The 8753-nt window shown below is 38.6% G+C and overlaps 1 protein-coding gene and 1 pseudogene across 1 annotated transcript in view; both read right to left on the reverse strand.

Moving 5' to 3' along the window:
* The window catches only part of KLHL13 (kelch like family member 13), a 191883-nt gene that overhangs the window by 142063 nt on the left and 41067 nt on the right, over positions 1-8753 (reverse strand). The gene's annotated exons all lie outside the window — the stretch shown is intronic.
* LOC122150907 lies at positions 7751-7884 on the reverse strand (annotated as a pseudogene).

An 8753-nucleotide genomic window follows, 5' to 3' on the forward strand; every position in this document is an offset into this window, starting at 1 on the left:
CCAACAAAGAAAATTTCCTTCAATAGATAAACCTTTCCTTAACTTTTACAATAACGGACTAATACAATATTTGTCCTTTTATGATGCTCTTAATTCTTGTTTTACCAAGTCCAGTTTCTGGAAAAAAAAAAATTGCTAGGATAAGAACTATGTCACTGTATTGCTTGGATCCTATCACTTCATACTATATTTAAAAGCATGTGTATGTGTAACAACTAATATCCATTTATTTATAGAAATGAGATTATAACTATGTAAACTTTCCTTCACAAAATTTTGAAGACAAAGACTATTAGATTCCTTACTTAAGAGAATTTTAAAAGACTATGTAGAATAGAGAGATCAAATGACCATCCCTCACCCACCCTGATGCCACATCAGACAACGATAGACAACTAGTGAGTGGTTTGAAGGCCCATATATTTCAGTTATGGACTCATTCCTCAAAATAATGATTTTATACGTTAAAGTGCTTTTCTTTGCCAAAGTGCTTTCACAGCTGCTAACTCATTTTACACTTGTGAGGTGAGAATTGTTAACCCCATTTGATAAACCACAAATACCAAATGTTAGTTGGTTAACCTAATTCACATAGCTATTTACCACTGTCCTTCCCCAATACAGCCATGCCCAATCACATGTGACAATTCCACTTCAGCTTTTTCATGTAAAAAATATAATGAAATAAGAAAATATGATCACTAGAAACCAATTGGAGACTGCTTGTTCCAGGCAGTTAAGACAAAAGAAAACAAAAAGCATACAATGAAGATCTCAAACTGAACCACATCAGCAAACCACTCTGGAAATTCAATATGTAAACCACTTCCCCAGGGTTCAAATATTCTGGGGAGAAGATAAGATCTTAAGCAAAAAATTCTAACTGATTTTCATTTTCACTTTGGTTTTCTTGAGACTAAAAGTGTGAAAAGACCTGCTTGCAGGGTCTTAAGTTCACTGATCTAATTGGCCAAACAGATGCAACCAAGATCTTTCAGGCTAAACTGAATCCCTATCAGAAAACCCCCCACCTATCACTGGGAATTGTGGAAGGGTTTCTGCTGTAACCTTCTATCCTGCTCCAACCTCCTAAAATTGCTGTAAGATAAATTTGAATTCAATAAACTTCAATTAAAATTATATCTGGGAAATCTTGCCACATTTAAAGATTACACCCAACTGGTCAAGGAATGAGAATAAAACTAAAGTTACACTCACTTCAGTAGCTTTCCAGAGAGTTTTTCTCCCATGCTTTTAGGTTTCTTGCACCAATGAGATTTCAAAAATATCTTGGGGTCCTACATAGAGTAGCCCACTTATTTTGCAAAGTAAGAACATTTTATAGGGCAGCTACAGGCCCATGAACCCATATAAACAATTTCAAAATCCAAACATATTTGGTAATCAATTTTTTTTCCTGTAATTCATTTGGCAGCAAAATTTGTACTGACCTGTACTCATCTGGCAGTAAATCATGACCTGAACTGAAGGTATTCATAAGCTTTTTCTATTTCACTTAGTGTAAATGTTCTTACATTTCACTGCAGAAATATTAATGTAACTGATTATGGGGAGTCACCTCACACTCTGCTGGGGGTGTTATGTTACATAAGATACTTGCACTGTATCACCTTTCTAAAATCCAAAAATAACCTAAATTCTGAAACATGTCTTCCAGCAAGGGTTTCAGATAAGGGTACAGATCCACAGTAGGCTTATCATTGTTTCCTTAAAGAGGGAGCAAAAGCACATTTTAACAATCAAAAAGCATACATACAAGGCCAATCTCAGAATAAGGATGGTCCTTTATACTTAATGAATTTAACTTTCTGGGGAGGAGGAATCACTCAACTGTTGTTTTTCTTATTTCACTGCAAGTCTGTGACATCTGTAACAAACCACTTTCTGTGTGCTAATTGCCATCTAGGAGCACTGGCATTGGGAAACATTCTGCTCAGAGGCCTCTATACTCAAAAGATGACATTTGGAACCTTGCTGTAGACTGGGGCAGAATCGTCACTACAGGGTAGGAATGAGTTAGCCATTCTATGACCACTGTAAATCATAAAGAAATGATATTTAAGCAGTAAATGAATCAGTGGTTATGGGGAATTCCCTCCAATGACAAGGTTTCTAAATGTGTTTCCCTAAATGGCTTCTAGTGAACAGGTCAGAAGGTCCTACAGCTCTAATTCTAATTTACCAAAAAGGTTCTTTGACTTTTAAAGAACTAACACAACTGAATTAACTTGTATATGTAAGAATACATCAGAAAATCTAAACACATATCCCAATTGTTACAAGGCTGGGCAAGCTGGGGAAAAAGCGACCAGTAAACCATCTTGTTGTGTAACAATCGATGGCTTTTACAGCTGGCTTATTTCTGAGTTCTGCCTGTTCCTTGAACAGTTTGATGTAAGAACAAAACTGGACAACCCAGACATGTCAAATTCTATCCTAGCAGATGCTAATGAATCAGGTGACCTAGAGTTTAAAAGAGATAATTTAACCACTCCCACAAGGGCTACCATCTGCATCTATACACAAGACAATAAATTATGTAGTTCAACAGCACTTAATGAGTCTCTACTTTGCATAAGTTACTGGGTCAGATGCAAGGAATGGATGGCTAGCTAGGAGTAGGTCATTTTCCTCATGTTATTCATGGTCTAGTAAGGAAGGAGAGACTATAAACAAGTAATTATTTTGCAATGTTCTATGTGTTATGAGAGGTGTACAGTAAAGCACTATAGGATGGAATATCATGTAATTCTGTTGGGGATCCACAGTGCTAGGATTGAGCAAGAGCAGAGGCACAGAGCAGGGCCTGAATAAAACTTTAGAGGCCTTAATCACAGAAAAGGATATGGTGCCTCTCTATATATTTCAAATTATAAACAATTCTAAGCTATAAATTAGGTGTAAGGAAGTCCAACAAAGATTTAATTGTCTTCAAGGATGACAATCTGACACTTATGAAATATAAAATACCACTTTACCCCTTATTTTGTGGTGTCCCAGCCTGGTTGGTGCTCTGAGTACGTGCTTAATCTGCCTGCTGGCTAATCCAGCACTATCACAGTGGTAGGAAGGAATATGGCATATTTGAGGAAGATCAAATAATGGGGTGCAGCCACAGCATAGGGTACCAAAATGAGAAGTGGCTCAAAGTGAGGCTAGAAAGGTAGTTTGGGAACCTGATAATGAAGGGCCCTCTATGCCATGCAAAGGAATTCAGACTTTACAAACTCATGCCCATACCCTAAATAACCAGGAATGGGTTACTGTGCAATAGGCTTTAAAATTATTTCCATTCGCTACCACTGTCAACCACTTGGAGGGGGATCTATGTGGGAGATCCTGGATGGAATGGAAAAACAATGTGGAAAAAACCTCAAAATCATGAAAAAAAGGAGGGGAGGAGGGAGGAACCAGGTTTGCTGGTCTGATAGAGCCTGGGGGAACCCCTGAGACTATGGCCCCTGGCTGCCCTTCAGGTCTGGAATTGAACCCACTCCTGTGGCTACCAGCCAAACATCCATATGAGCTGAACATTTACTTTAGGTAGATACACTCCTTGGAGAGATCAGTCATGGGAGAATGGAGGGGCTGTGTATGCACAGGGGGATAGCTTAGAGGGTAGGAGTACATGGGAGGGAAGGACACAGGGAGGAGGTGGCTGTGGGGAGAGAGTGGGAGGACAACTGTTGCATTGTGAGAGATTGCAGACACGGTCCTGAGGTGGATGTGTGTGAACGACTGTGTGGAGGATGGTTTTGCTCTGTAGGCTTTCACCCAAATCACAGTAAAATTTGGGGAAAAAATTATTTCCATTCAAAAATGATTATTAATGATTATAAATCATTATTACAAGAGAAAAGTAATGATTCTACACGTCATGCTGTAATGATTTGAAAAATCATATTATTTCTAACTACCTCATTTTCTGACAACACCTTTCAATAATATGTTGTTGTTAGGTGCCATTGATTCAGCTCCATCTCATAGCAACCTTATGCACAAAAGAACAAAACACTGCCCAGTCCTGCACCAGCCTCACAATCCTTGCTATACCTGAGCCCACTGTTACAGCCACTGTGTCAATCCATCTATAAAAAACAACTAAACTCACTGACAGCGAGTCAATTCTGACTCACAGCAAACCCCCTTTGGGTTTCCAGGGCAGTAAATCTTCACATAAGTAGACTGCCCAGTCTTCCTTCTGCAGAATGGCTGGTGGGTTCAAACCACCAACCTTCTGGGTAGCAGTCAAATGCCTTCGGTACTATGCCGCCAGAGCTCCTTAATCCATCTGTAGTTAGTTAAACATCAAGCCAGTAATGATATAAACTAGTAAGTTAATTAATAAGAATCTGAAGAAATGTACTCAAGTTGACAAGCAAAAAAAAAAAATCATTAAATCTAATGTGAAAAATTTGAATTATCACTGTAGGGCAGCACTATTTATATAAACAACAGCAAAAATGTAAGATATCTAGACACCATAGAGAAGAACAGTAATCACTAAAAATCATACTTTTGAGCAAAAAGTGACAACAAGTAAAAATGTACAGAATGTTCTTTCCCTTCCCCTCCCTGAACAAGTATGCCCAAAGGTTATTGTTTGTTGTTGTTATGTGCCGTTGAGTGGTCTCCGACTCATAGCGACCCCTTCTTGAGTTTCCAAGGCAGTATCTCTATGGAAGTAGATAGCCCAATCTCCCATCTGAGGAGTGGCTGGTGGGTTTGAACCACCAGCCTTCTGGTTAGTGATCAAGAAAAGTTACTAGGTGCATCTAATAGATGCACAGTAGGCATCCACTGAAAGGGAAAGATTCAGAGAGTAAGTAAGATGACACTGTGGGAAGGCAGCATCAACAGCAGCTTAGCACAGTGAGCTAAAACAGGAACAAAATGGCACGTGTATTCATGAAAGGGGAGTGGGCAGCAGCCACAGCTGGGCACAGGCTGTCGGAGGCCAAGCAGAGTGAGCAGGCCATTCGGAGGGGGTGGGGGAAACAAGGGCACATCAACAAGGGATTGGCTACATATGGGGAGATTAATCAAATAATGGTAGGATAAGAGGAGACATGTTTCCTAATATCAGTGACTGGGATAAAAATATGGAAAGGGTGAAAATTATCACGAACTCCTGCTGAATTGGAATTTGACGTATTGGTATGAACACATGGTTTTCAATATATAAAGACAGATATAGCAATACAGATGTAAATGTGTGTATGTATATAGGTGTGTATGTGTATACGTACATATATTCCTTAGCTCTGTCCATTGAAATAGCCTGGGATCAATGACATCCCAATAGCAACGAGCACTCTTAGCACAGATCTTGGTTTCTACACACCATTCTCCACTAAAAGTAAGCAGGATGGCTGACTCTAGGGCTAAGGCAGAGAAGTACAAAAAGAAACAAATTGTTAGGAAGTTCTCCATGATGGGGATATGTCAAAAGGACACAGAAACCAACTTGAAGGGGTTTGTACCTGCAAAATCTGAGGCCATTTGAGTATCAAAATGAATAATAGATTATAATCTCTTTGAATAAAATAGGAATCTATGACTCCACATTAATACAAATAAATAACTGAAAATAACTGAAAGTTTGATGAGGAGTAAAGTATTTACATAGTTTCAAAGTATCCCTCAATGTTAATTAATTACAAAGGGAGGAAAACTTTACAGTGAATAAGCCTGAAAGACTACTTTAAATTAACCTCATTGATATCAAAATCAGGTGCCATCTGATAGGATGAAATGAGAAAAATACAGTATCATTTCTGTGCTATTCCTGCCAAAGAAGCAACATCTGAAAATAATCATGAGAAACCATTACCCAAATTGAGGAACATTCTACAAAATTACTGGCCTGTAATCTTCAAAAGGGTGAAGGTCATGAAAGTCATGGAAAGAATGAGGAACTGTTCCAGACTGAAGAAACATAGGAGAAATGATGAGTAAATGCAAAGCACGATTCTGAATTGAAACTTTTTGCTATAGAAAACACTTTGGGGATAACTGGAAAAATTTGAATGAGCTTTGATTACCCGTTGCCATGAATTCTGATTCACAGTGACCCTGCAAGACAGAGTAGAAACTGCCCCCTTAGAAAAGGCTATAATTTTTAAAGGAGCTGACTGACTCATCTTTCTCCTGTGGGTAGGCTGGTGAGTTCAAACCACTGACCTTGTGGTTAACAGTCAAGCACTTAAACCACGTACCACCAGGGCTCCTTAAAAATTCCCATTCTCCTCAACGTTACCCATAATTTGTTACGATCCACACAGTTGACTGTCTTTGCATGGTCAATAAAACACAGGTAAACATCTTTCTGGTAGTTGTTGCTTTCAGCCAAGATGCATCTGATATCAGCAATGATATTATTGTGGTTGTTGTTGTTAGGTGTTCAAAGTGACCCAGCATACAACAGAACAAAACACTGTCCAGTGCTGTACCATCCACACAATCATTACCATGTTGAGCCTATTGTTGCAGCCACTGTCAATCCATCTAGTTGAAGGTCTTTCTCTTTTTTGATGACCCTCTTTACCTAGCATGATATTCTTCTCCAGGGATCCTCGCCATCCTCGCATGTAAGGAGAATTCTAGCTGTCCTTCTAAGATAAATTTGTTTGTTCTTCTGGCAGTCCATACGTTAAATATTCCTTGACAACACCATGATTCAAAGGCATCAATTATTCTTTAGTCTTCTTTATTTATTGTCCAGCTTTCACATGCATATGAGGTAATTGAAAATACCATGGCTTGGGTCAGGCATACCTTAGTCCTCAAAGTGACATCTTTGCTCTTTAACACTATAAAGAGGTCTTTTGCAGCAGATTTTCCCTATGTTATACCTCATTTTATATTTTGACTGCTGCTTCCATGAGTATTGATTGTGGATCCAAGTAAAATAAAACCCTTAATAACTTCAATACTTTGTCTGGTTATCATGATGTTGCTTATTGGTACAACTGCAAGGGTTTTTGTTTTCTTTATGTTGAGGTGTAATCCATGCTGAAAGCTGTAGTTCTTCATCCTTGCCAGTAAGTGCATTAAGTCATCTTCACCTTCAGTAAGCAGTGCTGTGTCATCTGCATATAGGAGGCTGTTAATGAGTCTTCCTCCAATCCTGATGCCATGTTCTTCTTCATAGAGTCCAGCTTCACAGATTATTTGCTCAGCATACAGATTGAATAAGTATGGTAAAAGGATACAACCCCGATGCACACCCTTCCTGATTTTAAACAATGCAGTATCCCCTTATTCTAACTGAACAACTATCTCTTGGTCTATGTACAGATTCCCTATAAGCACAATTAAGTGCTGTGGAATTCTGATTCTTCTCAATGTTATCCATAATTTCTTGTGATCCACACAGTCAAATGCCTTTGCATAGTCAATAAAACACAGGCAGACATCTTTCTGGTATTCTTTGCTTTCAGCCATGATCCATCTGACACCAGCTCTCATTCCACATCCTCTTCTGATTCTGCCTTGAATTCCTGGAAGTTCCCTGTTGATGTATTGCTGCAACCATCTTTGGATTATCTTCAGCAAAATTCTACTTGAATGTTTTCTTAATCATATTTTTTGATAATTTCCTCACTCTGTTGCATCACCTTTCTTTGGAATAGGCATGAATATAGATCTCTTCAAGTCTGTTGGCCAGGTAGCTATCTTCTACATTTCTTGGCATAGATGAGTGAGCACCTCCAACGCTACATCCATTAAAAAAAATTAACTGTGGTTAGATGTCACAAAGTAGGTGACAATGCCTTAAATGCATGCATGTTATAAGGCCCAAGGGTCTCTTCCATTCTTGTCAAGGGGTGTGCTAATTTTTTTTTTCCTTTCATATAACACTAGCTTTGATTAGTGTGTGTTGTTGTTGTTAGGTGTCATTGAGTCAGCTCTGACTCATAGTGACCATGTGTATAACAGCACGAAACATTGTCCAGTCCTGTGCCAGCCTCACAATCCTTGCTATACCTGAGCCCATTGTTGCAGCTACGGTGTCAATCCATCTCATTGAGGGCCTTCCCCTTTTCTGTTGACTCTCCACTATACCAAGCATGATATCCTTCTCCAGGGAATAGTCTCTTCTGACATGACTAAAGTAGGTGAGACAAAGTCTGGCCATTCTCACTTCCAAAGAGCATTCTGGCTGCACTTCTTCCAGGACAGATTTGTTTGTTTTTCTGGCAGTCCACTGTACTTTCAGTAATGTTAATTTCCTGATGTTAATGTTCATATTGAGGTCATCTAGGAGAATGTTCTCCTTTAAAAAAATTATACGCAAGAGTATTGAGGGCTGATGAGGCATAGTGTCAGCAACTTAGTCTAAATTGATTCAGGGGAAAAAATTGTGTACTATTCTTGCAACCTTTCTGGAAATTGAGATTGTTTCAAAATAGAAATTTTTACAAATATGAAAATAGTAACACTAAGGTTCATACATTCAAACAATAAAGTAATACTGATGATGAGGATAAAGACAGTAACACAGTAACTACATAAGAACACATTTTTATACTTATTATGCTCCTTGACAGTGTTAAGCATTTTATAAGCATATGCCATTTAATACTACACAGTTGTCATGAGTGATGCTAAAGAAGAATGGTACAAAAAGATACTCTCAAGGAGTTCCCACAAGATGGTGGACTAGGCAGAAAGACTACACAGACCCTCTTCAACAAAGAAAAGGGAAACCAATTAACACAGACACAGAC

This window comes from Orycteropus afer, unplaced genomic scaffold (genome assembly GCF_000298275.1).
Source record: "Orycteropus afer afer isolate SDZICR_OR568_19922 unplaced genomic scaffold, OryAfe1.0 scaffold00259, whole genome shotgun sequence".
Lineage (NCBI taxonomy): Eukaryota > Metazoa > Chordata > Mammalia > Tubulidentata > Orycteropodidae > Orycteropus > Orycteropus afer.